Source organism: Dreissena polymorpha, chromosome 4 (genome assembly GCF_020536995.1).
Source record: "Dreissena polymorpha isolate Duluth1 chromosome 4, UMN_Dpol_1.0, whole genome shotgun sequence".
Classification (NCBI taxonomy): domain Eukaryota; kingdom Metazoa; phylum Mollusca; class Bivalvia; order Myida; family Dreissenidae; genus Dreissena; species Dreissena polymorpha.
In genome coordinates this window covers 22,134,563-22,150,486 of record NC_068358.1, presented here as the reverse complement: position 1 = coordinate 22,150,486, position 15,924 = coordinate 22,134,563, and the positions used below count along the sequence as shown (strand labels likewise).

At 33.9% G+C, this 15,924-nt stretch overlaps 1 long non-coding RNA gene across 1 annotated transcript; it reads right to left on the bottom strand.

The window, feature by feature from the left end:
- Positions 1 to 3,710: 3,710 nt before the first annotated feature.
- LOC127877762 (uncharacterized) lies at positions 3,711 to 5,123 on the bottom strand. The gene is made up of 3 exons (XR_008048600.1): positions 5,006 to 5,123; positions 4,428 to 4,558; positions 3,711 to 3,952 (listed from the first exon to the last, which is right to left on the bottom strand). It is a non-coding gene; the product is annotated as an uncharacterized LOC127877762 (long non-coding RNA).
- Between the last annotated feature and the right edge of the window lie 10,801 nt (positions 5,124 to 15,924).

Here is a 15,924-nt window from a genome sequence, read left to right as displayed (position 1 = left end):
TGTATCTTTTGTTGTTGTTTTTATTGTTTGAATAATTTGGAGATTTCTGTGGTTGTCGTTATATTGTGTAATACTAAGAGGATTGCTTATACAATATATAAAATTCATCACTCATTGTATGAGAAAGGATAGCCGAGTGGTCTTAGCGATAGACTTTTACTCCAGGGGTCAGTGGTTCGAACCCAGTTGAGGGTTACTTTTTTCTTTCTTTAATTGTATTCTTGTGTTTTTTATGGAGCTTTTTAGATCGAATGATTACATTTATCAATATAAAGCATTTAATGACAAACGTCATTACATATCACAATCTGTGAACAGGTCCCTTTAAAATCCTGCAGTAACGATTCAAGCATTCCAAGTATACAGTATGTAAGCATAAATTACAATACTGAATCTAAAACGAACGTTGTGATGTTATGTTACCTTAACGTTTACAAAATTAAGCGCAATTTAATACTTTGAAATTTTAATAGCTTGTCAAACTTCTATATTTTTTATCACACACGCACACAATATTGTGACATCTTAGAACCACGGGGTGTTGGCAAATTGTGACAGAATTCTTAGAACAACACTTACTTGCCTTGTATTTATCTCAAATCTCAATACTGTAAATCACATTCAAAGTAAATAGCCTTTAAATAATGAAAGACGAAAGATCTCAAGTTTTCATCACGCAAGTTCTGACCGTTTTCCCCATCTGTCATAGTGGGATGTTACGTAAGTTGAACACATTTTGGTTTATAATAAAAGTAATATCTACTTGCTTTATTGCTTTATCTCAATGAACAAATCATATTCCACGCGACGGTGCTAAGGAACCCTTCTGGTTAGTGCAAGATAGTTTGCGACACCAGAACAAAAAATAAAAAAAATAAACAGAAACACTATTTGTTGTATTATATAAAATCTCCGTCAAGTCATCTTTAATGCGATTTATGTCAACTTTTCGAGAAGCCTGTGATTTTTTTGGTGGCAAACATAAAAGATTGAAATTGATGAGCGTATAGAAGAATTCTTTAAAAAGAATTCATGTTTTCGACAGACCTGCTCCTTTTTTTTGCAAAACCCTCTCTGGAAGGTTTTGTTTATTGCTGGAGATATAAACACAGTATTAAACGACAAAAACGTTTAGTAGGAAAATTCTTGCGTTGCGTTATTTCATAAAAAACATACATGTTTTAATAAACACATTTATAGTAAACATTTATAAAATATAACAAAATAGATTAAGTAAAGTAAAATATTAAACACAATTATATTGAAAGAAAATAAAATGTACATATATATGTATCACATTCGACGCCTCCAAAAACGTATTCACTGTCATACGTCATGGAAGAGAAGGTATCAATGCAGACAGGAATATCAATGTTACTTAGTTGGCCTATTTGTTCGTAAATGTACATGTATCGTCAGTCGTCTTCAATCTCTCGAGCCAAGCATGGCGATGTACCCACTGTCTTCATACGCCATGGAGTCATCATGGATGACAGGAATAACCTGTTCCGGTGGTAGAGTGGTATTGTCTATGTATTGTCATATCTAGAACCAGCTGACCATGTATTTAAAGAAGACAATACATACTTTATACCATTGATGCATACACACAATATTCGAAATATGTTTATTGTTATCTGTATCGTTGTTTAGATAATCCCTTTACAGGAATGCTCGTTGAGACATGTCAAGCTAAATGTTTTCAAAATGTAAACAATTATTCTTTTCAGATAAAACTTTATACAATAATAAATAAATGTAAACACTTATGAAAAAATCGCATCAAAATAAAGGAATAAACTGTAAGTTTTTAAGACAGATCGTAATTGTGGTTACTTCAAAAGAAGCATGTGCGCAAATAATTTTGTAAAGAAAAACTGGCGGATATGTTACTCGAGGACATTGGTTGATATCATTTTCGGTGCAAAAACTTTTTCATTGGCATACCTTTAAAGAAATGTGTAAAAAAAGTGCTAAATAGGGGACAAATCCCTGCATCGTCGACTTCAAATAGCCATATTTCAATAAATCCTGAATAATAATAACCAGGGACTTTCTAACATACACGATACTACCTCCTTTGCATATACCAAAATATATTTTAATTCAAAAATGCATTTAAACAATTAAACAATTGGATTTACTTACCATACCGAATTTCAGCAATTTTTTTCGGAAACTGTTCCTAGCACGTCCAACTTTTCACATCATATCGGGTTTACGGGTGTGTGTGAGCATGTGGTAGGGAAACATGGTCGTATACTACAACACATATATTGTTAAGCATTTAGCTTGGAGACTACACGAGACTTTGACAGTTAGCGGGAAACCCTCATCTGCTGGAGAGAAGCCGGTAGAGGATGGCTGTAAAACAGTGACCGTTGATTCGCGCCGAGTTCTTTCTTGCAAACCACATGACCTATCGTTTTTATTGTTTTAATCAATTCGCATTGGAATGCTCGTTAATAAATGTTATGAGGCTCTCTACGCGCTAACGTTTGACTTTATTTTTTGTTAAAGTTATTGCTTTTACATTGCATTTGTTAAGGAAATATTTTACTATATTGTGACCACAAGGAAATATTTACATTTTAATACATTTATCAATATAAAGCATTTAATGATAAACTTCAATACATGCCAAAATCTGCGAACAGGTCCCTTTAAAATCATGCAGTAACGATTCAAGCATTCCAATTATACAGTATGTTAGCATAAGGTACAATACTGAATCTAAAACGAACGTTGTGATGTTATGTTACGTTAACGTTCACAAAATTAAGCGCAATTTAATACTTTGAAATATTAATAGAAATTATACGAACAGCTTACAGCTTATCAAACTTCTATATTTTTATCAAAATCCATATGGAGATACCATGTTCAAATATAAATACACACGTTCGCACGCACGCACGCACACAATATTGTAACATCTAAGAACCACGGGGTTAATATCGTGCTGGCAAATTGTGACAGAATTCTTAGAACACCACTTGTTTGCCTTGTAATTATCTCAAATCTCAAATACTGTAAATCATATTCAGAATAAATAGCCTTTAAATCATGAAAGACGAAAGATCTCACGTTTTCATCACACAAGTTCTGGCCGTTTTCCCCATCTGCCATATTGAGATGTTACACATTTTATTTATTATAAAAGTGATATATATTTGCTTTATCTCAATACGCAAATCATATTCCTCGCGACGGTGCTAAGGCACCCTTCTGGTTAGTGCAAGATAGTTTGCGAAATGAGAACATTTTTTTTTTACAGAAACAATGTCATTTATATTATATACAATCTCCGTCTAGTCATCTTTAATGCGATTCATGTCAACTTTACAAGAAGCCTGTAATTTGTTTGGTGGCAAACATTAAAGATTGAAATTGATGAGTGTATAAAAGAATTATTTAAAGACAATCTATGTTTTCGACAGACCTGCTCCAATATTTTGTAGCAAAACCCTCTCTGGAAGGTTTCGTTTGTTGCCGGAGATTTCCACATAGTAATAAGCAACAAAAAAACGTGTAGTAGGACAATTCTTGCGTTGCGTTATTTCATAATCATACATGTTTAAATAGACACATTTATAGTAAATATTTATTAAATATAATAAAATAAAATTTGTAAAATACGAATCAAATATTAAGCACAATTATATTGAAACAAAATAAAATGTAAATGTAAATGTACCACAATCGACGGCTCTAAAACGTATTGACTGTCATACGCCATTGACGAGAAGGTATCAATGCAGAAATGAATATCAATGTTACAAAGTTAGTATCTTTGTTCTTAGATGTACATGTATCGTCAGTCGTCTTCAATCTCAAGAACCAAGCATGGCGATATAACCATGCACTTTCTTCATACGCCGTGGAGTCATCAAGGATGGCAGGAATAACCTGTCCCGGTGGTAGAGTGGTATTGTCCAAGCATGGCTCATATCTGGAACCAGCAGACCATGTATTTAAAGAAGACAATACATACTTTATACCATTGATACACAATATTCGAAATATTTTTTTTGTTATCTGTATCGTTGATCAGATAATTCCTTACAGAAATACATTATTAAACACGTCAAACAAAATGTTTTCAAAATGCAAACAATTATTCATTTTAGAATTTTTTTTACTAAATAATAAATAAATGTAAACACTTATGAAAAAATCGCATCAAATAACGGTATAAACTATAAGGTTTTTTAAAACAGATAATAATTGTGCTTACTTCAACCGAAGCATATCCGCAAATTTGATTCATGTACTGGATCAGAGTCAATTTAAAGCAAAAATATTGATCAAGTCATCTAAATACCAAACTAAAATGAGACATTCATTTTATATCAGTATACATTTTTAACAAACAAGAGTGTAATTACTTTAGATCAGATCAATTTAGTATAAGATCTCCAGTTTACCTATGTTCGCGGAACACCTTAAAGAGTCTGTTTGATGCTGGAAGTTTACTGTCATCTGCGCAACTTGTATGTAGGTTCCTTCGCCGTGTATAGCGACTACAAACTTGTTAAGTTCATCAAGAGATGAGAACCTTGAAATGAAATATGAATTACTTATGATCTCAATATTCAATGGCGATGTGTATGGTCCTTACATGGATATTGAATGAGTGGTTACTGTCATTGCGATCTGCGGGCGGTTGATGTAATACCACGACAAGAAGTATGTACATGGTAGACAGCTCACGTGAAACTCTCATTCAAGTATAAAACTTATATTTCTGCAGAGGATTATGTAAAAATGGACAAGAAGCAAATGCGCCCAGTGTGATTAAAAAACTTTCTTGTGATAAAATGATAATTTTTTTGAGCATCAGCTAGCCAGTGCTTTTTAGTTCACTTGTACTATGTTGTATGTATTTCTAATGCAAATCATGTATATAACAAATATACAAACACGCAAACAAAACAACAATTCGGTTTCCAATAAAACCACTACAATCCACAATTAAACAAATGAAACGACCACGTATACAAACCTGAAAATAGATCCCTTTGGTTTGATCTTCCGACCATTTTGTACTATGTTACGAAGCCATGCGAGTCAAACAGCTCGTACGTTTCCTCGTTTTTGAAGATCGCATGAGAGAAACTGCCACACGTGACCAGAAATGCGCTCGTTGAAACGGCGTCGAAAAGGAACGCCTGTGAACGAAAATAAATAAATGGAAAAGTAAATCAATACCGGTACATAATTTATTCGAATGAATAATAATTTAATAAATGAAATCATTTAAAATATGACGGATTAAATAAATAAATGAATATTTCAATAAACGAATAAATTCACAAATTGAACAAATTAAATTTTTAAAATATTTTTTAAAATAAAAGACTGACAGGAAAGCAATGAAAAAAAGAGAAAGGAAGGAAAGATTCAAGGTAGGAAGGAATAAATGAAGGAGGTAAAAATTCCAGGAATGAAGCACACATGCAAGTAAGGAAGCAAGCAAGCAAGGATTCAGGGAAGGTACGACCAACTGACTGAATGACTGTCGTTATGACTTTTAGTACAGAAATACAGAATGTTGAATGAGACCTTTAATAACTGCACACCATCTCCAAACGTTCATCCTCGTTGTACAGACGTAATCCATTTCTCCGAACTTGACAACAACGTAGGAACGACCAATTACATTGAAAAGCCGAACGAATTCGTCAAGGGAAAAGTCATCCATTCCTATAAAAACACCGGGTAAACTTGTTTTTTTTATGCAGTTATAAACGATGAATAAATTATTTTTTATTTACGTGTACCGGTATTTATTTCCACACTTATTCTTTACCGACGAACTCAATTTCTTTAATATATTATAATATATTATAATATGTAAAAAGTGGAAAATTATTACTGTATTGAAAAAAAAACAAAATTTATACTGCCTATTTTTGTTCTGTTATAAGTTCTGGTTTGAAAAACAAATAATTAATCATTACCCTCCAACTAGAATTAACGCTGTGTTTACACGTGGTAAATAATTTGCTGCGCAGAGAAGTAGTATTCTCATGTGTATTGTCTTTCATATTTGTTATTATTAATATTTATGTTATTCTTAATTCAAATATTCTATCTTAATCAATGAATGTGTGTTTATTCAATGAATGACTCAAATGCTCTTAATGAAAAGGAAAGTCAAAGAGAAAACGACGCAATGAGAACAAATACAGTAAGAAAGAATGCAGGCGATATCCGGTCCTCATGATGTCATTCATCATTTTTGGGCTTGGAGGGCACAGTCACTTTGATTGCTCGAGTTCCCAGTGCAAGATTGAAGTAAGAGCCTCAAGAGCACACTGGGATCCTGGGTACCCGGGTAGGTCGGACTGCCGTACATCGGCAAGTATTTGCATAAGGAAACCTTGCAAAGAAAGTGAATGTTACCGATATATTTAATAGGGCATAGGTGTACATTTGGCATAGACAGTCACGAATGTCTGTCTTGCTTGTCATGCCTACACGACTAAAACATATAGAACAATTTTTTCTCAAGTAAAATTGTTTACCTACACCATGTGTCGGTCAAATATCAAGAAGACATCACATTTCTTCAGTTTTTGTCTAATATAAGACTCAAGTTGTCAATGTCATCTGGTTAACAATATGCCGTACACTTGTGGGCCAATCGCGCTTGAATAATTCCAATTGATTTATGCACGTTGGCTTCTGCAACTCTAATATGCTTTCTAGACAAAATCTTGTTTTCAACCTTTTTATATTTTGAACCATACAAAATGTCCGGCAATGGTAATTCAAATTTCTCTCATTTGGGTTTTTTCCAATATGTATTGCTGGAGCAACATTAGCAAACTTTGGTGCAATTGTTCCAGTCACAATGTTGACTAGACATTGGGAGATGCTTGCATGAATCCAACGGATCAATATATTCTGTCAACATTCTCCGAATACTAAGAATCTGCACTAATCCTCCGCCGCTATTCTTTTTTGTGTTGTTCATCAGTGTCCAATAAACTGGTACTGCTCATTCCACTCATATATTCTTCCATCATGCTGCAGTTCCAATTCCATTTTTCATAAAAGTTGTTTCTACGAGCATGTTTCTCAATATTCCATACCCCCGTTACATGGTTCATGGCATGCTCATCCTTTAAGAACGTGTCATGTATACTTTCATGCATTTTCTCAAAAGCTGATAGAGACATCATCTCTCGTAGTTTGGGTGAGCAGAAACAAATAAGTATGCTAACATGAGATTAACTAATGCTAAATGCAGCAGCCAATCACCTTCTATTTTGATCGAACATACATCATTGTTACGAATAATGACTTAGTCAAATATTCAATTCACGATTTAGACGTACAACAAACAGATGCCATGTTCTTCATAAATATTTCTAGATCATCAAATCTCTGAAAATTATTAGCAGTGAACCATACGCAACAATTACTCTTACTTCTTTATAAGCGTACATTATGTGGATATTTATTCCTATTTAGGGTAAGGGACTCCAGCAAATGTAAACTTAAGCTGCTCTTTCAGCCCACTTTGCCAATATCATTCCCTCGGACCCAGAGGGGATAATCACGTGACAAACAAAAATAGCAACGGTACTATGCGTTAACATTGTATGGAAACGCAAATAATATAACGTCATTTTCATTATATTTTAGACTGAAACGAGAGAGAAAATGACTCTGTGGTTACATCAACCAAAACAAACATACTAAATTTTGCGAAAAAAACTTACCTGCAACGGTACCTTCCACATCAACAGGTAAATCAGTGACCGAAATATCTATACCAGTCTTATATGAAGCAGCAGCCCAACCATAATCAGCGTCATTGAAGAAGGCGCCTAAGAAACGGAAAGTTGCAGTCCCAAAGGCGAAGTAGAAACTTTTTGATTCTGGCGTAAGCGAAGATCTTGTGAAAGACATAACATATATGCTTCCATCCGTTTTACTTAAGATAAAAGATAAAACATGATGCGCCTGATTCTTTTCAGAAAAGTTTCCATTAAACAACCTCACTAGTCCGGTATGGCGACCACTTACCAAGCTCACATGCACGGGAAGCGACGATTGAACCCGGGTCGCCTAGGTGAGAAGCACGTGTACCAACCACTGCGCTAACCGGACAGCCACGATGATTTAAGTTTTTTAAGTCCTTATGTCATGCGTATGTAGGTTTCTAAAAAGTGGGAGACAAAAACGTAATCAGTAAACGCAGATATTTGTTATGCAAATATGTCCTTGTAATAAAAGCGTATACTCTTAACTTGCAGGTATTGCGCAATATACATTCGAGAACCCATGAAATGTCATTTTACTTGTACTACCTGTCTTATATTTAAATTACAATTAAGTTGATTTAACCACTAGATTTGTTACATTTTACTTTGATTTTTAGGAGATGTCTTCATTGTTGTATTATGTTTCGGTGTTTATTTCTTTGTTTTCAGAAAGCATGCATTTGATTCACCATCAAAGCGCGGAAAGCTACACAAAATATAAACGGGCTGATATAAGTAAACCGCATGAAATCGCAAGGAGCTGTTTGCCATTTGATGCGCTTCCAATCACAAATGTGATGAATCAAAGATTCTGCCAACCGTCCTGGCATACTTTTGCAGGACAATAGGATAGTGTGCATGTTATTTGGTCAACCTAATAAGAGACATTGAAACTAACGTAATTTGGTTGAGTCAATAGTCGATCCTTAAACTACCACAAAAGGAGGCCAACGAGTTCAACACGGAACAGAACGAACCATGTTTGACACTGTACTAAATATTTCGATTGATCACAATGTTTTAAGATCAATCATGCTTGCGTGATTTTAACAGAAAAATACTAATGTGCCATATGATTAAAGCGAGATTATACGATTTTTATATGTGTTAAATTGTAATATACCGGTATTGATAAAATATTTCAATAACACAAAATAGGCAAGAAAAATTATACATTAAATACGAATTTCATAAATTGCAGCAAAGACAAATTAGCGCCCCGAGCTGATTGTGATGAAAATATTTTCCTACAATAACCGAAGCATTCGTCTTTTTATTAGGACCAGAGTTAGTGTTCGTGTGTCGTATGAATATATATATCGTTGCATGAATTTAAAACGAACCGTTAAACTAAGTTTAGATTCACATCGTACATGCATGATATATATACATGCTGGCGAATTCGACTGTACAGCCGTTTTCGATTTCAGAATTAAATATCTGGCTTACTTCGCATTTTTGGACACATGTTCCTCTGAACATTTATTTTATTTATATATATATATATATATATATATATATATATATATATATATATATATATATATATATATATATATATATATATATATATATATACATATATATATATATATATATAATAAGTTTTTTTACACATTGTATATAAATTCATGAATATTTGACAAAATCGTATAATCTCGCTTTAACACACTCATGTTTATGCAATTGAAAACAAACCTCAAAATAAAACGAAACTTTTGATCGAAACATATTCAGATTTATTTTTCTTATTTCAAATACCATCGTTTGTCTGAAAATAATTCGAAAACAGTTAAAAAGTAAACAAAACATAAACTTATTTGTAAAAGAACAAACGAGATAATAACAGGTATTTGGTCATGTAAACGGTACGTCAAATGCACTTGCGTCTTGCATGGTAGCAAACTGAGTAAAATAATATGAAAAGTGCGTTACTTTACAAGCACTTTTATAATGTGTCTTTTAATTTATAGACAGACAAATTTTAAAGGTACAACTACAGCATCTCTTAGTATTTAGTACAAATCAAAATCAGTAATTTAGAACCATACCTCAAATCATAGACTTGCCACAAAGTAAAGTTACTCAAATCAAATCTGTGTTTCAAATATTTATACGTTCATACAATTAATGTTAAAATTCCGTAATTAAACATTAAAAGATGCCTGAAATGGACACTTTCTACTTACAGTATTAAGAAAATAACTTTGTTACTCGAAACATACAGGAGTCTAACAAGTAGTACACTGTAAAACACTGCCCGCACGGTTTCACTATTTTAATAAGAGTGATAAATGATCCGGTCTTCCCACATGCACATAATCAACTACATATGTCCAAACCTTATTGAACTTAATCTCTATAAATTCATAAACATTGGCACTGACATGCTTTTGGTATCTAAAACAAACCATTGGTTAGTATGGTTGAATGGTGTTAAATAAATTTAATAAAGTGTTCAAAATTTTTGTTGAAAACGACCATTTCTAAAAACAATAAAGAAGAGGGTGGGGTTTGCAAGGTAGGGTAGAGATATCCCAAACAAACATGTTTCTGTAAAGGCCTTACAGAAAACATATATAACTGTTTATGCCTTCATAACATTATAATATATCCCGAGTTTTTTCTGTACTAACTCAATACTGTCAATCTTCTTCCTCATGCTTTGATGTAATAATCTGAAGCATTCAAAACACTTATAACCAGTCTTTTCGTGTTTATAAAAAGAAAATCTATATTTGTAAAAAGTTTCACACACAGAGCACTGATGTTGTTCGTGAAGGTAGCGTTTTGTCTTGAAAATGTTTCAATATTAACACACGTGTGTGATTCCAACTTTCCGCAAATATTTTGCTCTCATATTATTTCTTCTTGTTATTGAAGACAACGATTTCAACTGAAGATTCTATACGTAAACAACTATCTTATGATTGCTCATCTTCACTATTGTTGCAGTCCACCTCAAACAATCAATTATCCACTCCAGATTGATTCAAGATTGTATCTGCCTTCATTACTAGGGGATACAGTTACTGATGAAAACACACAATTTTCCTGCTCCTCATCAGTCGCTGCAGTTTCAAACCCGAAAAACATAGATAGGCCGTGATATTTTGAAATAAATCATTTAAACCGGCAGCTTTTTCTCCGTGGTTACGTTAAATATGCCATGGTCATAGCAGTTGAACAAAGAGGGGTTAATTCTTAAAGGGGCCTTTTCACGTTTTGGTAAATTGACAAAATAAAAAAAAGTTGTTCCATATTCGCAAATGATCGTTTTAAGTTTGATATTTGTGAGGAAATAGTAATACTGAACATTTACCATACTCTAAAATATCCATTTTATGCATCTTATGACGATTTGAAAACCTGAAAATTATAAAGCGTTGCAACGCGAAACGATTGAATAATTGGGAAAGTTCTGTTGTTGTCGTTGCATTTTGGGACAATACGAGGATTGCTTATATTTGTAAAAAAATACATCCGCTAATACCATGAGCAATGATGGCCGAGTGGTCTAAGCGGGAGACTATTTACTTCAGGACACCAGGGATCAGTGGTTCGAGCCCAGATGAGGGTTACTTTTTTTCCTTTTTTAAAATTGTATTCTTGTTTTTTTTTAATGGATAGTTTTAGTTCAAATGTTTAAATTTATCAATATTAAGCATTTAATGACAAGCTTTAATACATGCCAAAATCTGTGAAAAGGCCCCGTTAATTGGTCCAATAAAAATTAAAGTTAATAATAATCTGTCCACCGCTACTGTATAAGTCGGCACGAAATGACATATACCCGACATTGTGGTGTATGGCAAATGTTAAAGTGTTTTGTTAGGGAACATGTAACTGATGAAGAATCCAAATGATGCCGGGCTAGTTTCTTTGGGGGATTTGAGAATTCGAAAATGGCGTCCAAGATGGACGACGTTTTAAGCCTTTTAACGTATATGGTGATACAATCATGACATTATCCATTATTCTGGATCGTTTAGGCCTAAAATAGTCTGATGTTATGATGGTTTATGTTTTTGAAAGTTAATCAATCAAAATCAAATTAAAGATTATACGCAACCTGGCTGCCAATTTGGTCGCTTATGCAAATATTTGCAATTGAAATTCCATTCCACTACATTGAATCAAAAGTGCATTCTTTACAAATTGAAATAATTGCATTTTTGAATTGTATTTTGTAAAGACCATTCGATATTATCCACTAAACGCCATTAAATGTATTATTTTAAGCAGGAAGAGATTACAGAAAATGAAACGAAGAAACCATAATAATAATACAAAAGTACTGCATAATACACTAGGTGCAAACATCATGTACACATATTCGTTAATAAAATTTACATCCGTTAAATTTACATCGGGTAAGCATGGACTACGTAAATAAATTATTTATTATTCTTAATTATGTTCCTTCAACATTAAATAACAGTTTACACAACTTACTTCCATTTAATGAGTGCAAAGTGTGTACATATAACTCTTGTGGTCAGTGGGAGCGTTTATGACAAATAGTGGTTTGGACGAGCAGTTTGAGTTTATCATTTGCTGGAATCCCCAACTCCTAAATGGGAGAAATATCCCCCCAAACAACTCGAAATACGGCCTCTATCTAAGGACAATGGAGAAAATGCATGAACGCGCACAAGACAAGTTATTAAATGGGGAGCTTGTCATGACATATTCCTGGGTATGGATTGCCACATGGAGCGCCATGTCCAAAGAAACAACTTTTATGAAATAAAGCCATGACAAATTGGAAATTACAAGTCCAACACTTAAACGTGAAAATCTGAAGGTTTGAAGTTTTATCTTTCATGTTTGCAACCGGATGGAAAATGATCTGAGGGAAATGAGAAGTGTCAATTTGGTGGAAACTGATGAACATCGCAAAGAAGAAAAGCGGGCGAGGTGATATTCGGAGAATGTTGAAAAAATCTCCTACTGAGAACAAACAACAGCTGATCTCTCTGTGTTGTATTGCTTTATGTACGGATAAAGAATTACACCTGTTGTGCACTTAATCACGCAAGTTGGTCGTTACAGGAGATCATGATACGCCCACTGAAATATATAACGGTGTCTTAATCCATTGCGCTGATTTAAAAGCAATCCACGAAGAAGCTGACGTTATAGTGATATGTCAAATGGTTGATGCTGTAGAAGCAGAACACTCTGGCATTTCTGTTGTAACTGATGATACAGGCGTTTTTATTTTGATGTAACATTACTATTTTGTCATGAAAGAGTTGTAATAGTTAAGCTATCTCTAGATGCAACATGTTGGCTGGATATTTTTTTATTGATAAGGGAACATTTTTCGGATGCTGACCGCAGGCAACTCCATTAGACGATATGGCAGCTTGTCTGAAAGAAGTTGTGAACGAAGTGACCTGATTTGTCTCAGCATGCTATGGAAATCCTGACACACAGGAAGTGTGTATTACAAGTCAAAGCCTCTAGGCAACCAGGGTAGGCAAGTCGGTTAAGGGTATGCTATTGCCAGCAAGCTTGCCGGAAACCACGGAATCATTCGATGCAAATGTGAAACGTGTTCACATACAGGCGTGTATATGGTAACAGGCATTAGATGCGCACACCAAGATCTGAATCCATGCGGTTAACACCCTTTTACCCATTACAGTAGAATCAAATATTGCTTAAGCGCCACTCACTGTGCTTAAAATGATAAAATGTGAGTGTATAAGCGATAGTCCTTGTTCAACACTTGGTTGCTCTTATAATCAAGCTCAACTATCACGTACTTTCTTTTGCGCGTGTAAAAAGGTTCAGTTTGACATAATACACTATAATAATTATCAGCCAAAACATTGCCGTTAGATAACTTACTTTTCGATGAGAAAGGAATGATGTAGAATTATAGTGATTTGCGTTAGGTAATTGTTGGTACGAAAGACAAACATGGGAACTGAACTAATATTTACATAAGAACATCACGCTACGCTAGACAACAATTCGCAACATGAGCTAAACTAGTAAAAATAGTATTGTATACCATGATGGTTGAAAAATTTGATCTTATCATAACCTTGGTAAACAAATGTTGAATTATACGAATAATAATGTTTCACTTGATATATGATGTGCTTTATCACATTTTGACACCGATGTATGTTCATAACACAAATCATACCTTTGACGAAGTTGCTGTTACTGTACAGACAGATAATATAACTTTTCTCCAATGGTAAGGATTAGGCTGATATGTTCTTAGTATACTATACTCGGCATATGAATTTATTTGAACGCATTTAATCGAACACGTATTAAATACTTAATTGCAACTAAATTGTCTTATTTTTTTATATATTCATTATTCTTATGAGACAATTAGGGTATGGTGTTGGTAAACGGAGAAAATATTGTGCAGCCCAATCGATTCTGGAAGTAATTGTTGGACGCCATCTGCATTTTGTGTTAACACACGTATATAACACACGTTTGCACTTCTTTATTCTTATCTAACATGTTTAAAAATATCAGAATGACATTATAATACATATCATAATGCATATGTATGTGTTGATACAAATCAGACCGAAAATGACCGCCATCTTGGAGGCCAATTTAAATTTTTCGCAACCCTTTAAGATGCTAGCCCGGCATCATTTGGATTCTTCATCAGAAGCATTAACTCATTAACTATATACTCCAATGTCGGGTTTAGTGAAAAATTGCCAGTTTTTTTGCCAGACTACATCAAATAAAAGAAATATCGATCAGTGGCCCTAAGCTCATTGAATTCACTAATGAACTGAGACTGTACTCACCATATTATATCTCGAACTTCAGAGTCAAATGTGAGGGCAATGAAGTCTGAAAGACATAGAGTACAGCAAAATGTGAATAATGAAATGAACACGTCTGTATGTTTAACATATATCGTGTACAAATGAAAGAGAAAATAGCTCTAAATGTTGATTGTGAAGTAATCCAAAACGGTCATGGCTGAAGGACGAGAAATAACAGATGCGTTGGAACAAGCCATGCGGGGTACACTTATGGTCGCATGGGGACATACCTGCGAGACGCGGACTTGATTTACATGGCCATGGCAAGCGACGATAGATTTTGGGTAAACTATTTCATACTGCACTGTTCAGGTGACTCACAATCTAGCATTAAAGACTGTATTATAAGATCATTCGAAAGCTATAAGTGTGCTAGATCCATATTGTAATCTCGATATGTAGACTGAACTTAATTGCTAGATCGAACTTTGAACATTTAATGCATGGTTTTAAGATTAAGGCATCAGACACAAACAGTTTGTCCAGATAAATAGTAGATATTTATGAACAACATTAGGCAACAATTGTAAAATGGAAGATGGTCAATTTTGCTCTTACCAGTAAGAATAGTATGTTATAGTTCCTACAACGTTAATAATAATGCAGCCGCTACGAGTATACAAGATTCCCGTTTCTATTTTTGAACTCCTTCTTAAGTGTACAAACCAATTATGCGTCAGTCCTCGATTAATACATCGAATATGTTCTTACCTTGTTCGCATACGCCAATCATTCAGACTCTCTTTTTTCATAGGTTGTCCCTGTACCTGATCAAGTGGCACTCAATGGGTGTTCACTTCAAAGGACTGTAAACCAAATTAATGCTGCATTATTTTATTTTATTTATTCATAAGATACGTTACCGACTTGTCCGCCTATCTAATGAAATTCGTTAAGGGAAAATGCAGGCAACAAAGATAAACTGATTTAAGAAGACGCAATTGTCAAGTAGAAGAAAACGGATCTTGAGTTCCGATATCAAGAATTATTGAGCACATACCTCTCAAGAGCAGATGAAAACGGGCCAGACACTGAGACAGGCTTGGTTTAACACGAAAGACCGACTCGTGTCGGTAAAGGATCAACGGCGGCTAAATTTCTAATTAAACTTTCTAATTTACCTTTCAACTTTTCGATGCTCGGTAAATTAAACTGCCGCCGTTATGTTTTATGATTGATTTTTTCGAATGCATTTAATGTTACAAAAATGAAATATCCCAAATTGTTATATTTTTTAAAGCAATACTTGGTAATCTATTAATTAATAACTTTCCTACCGCTTTTGGTAAATATAATATTACTATGTATGCTGGATTAAAAAAAGC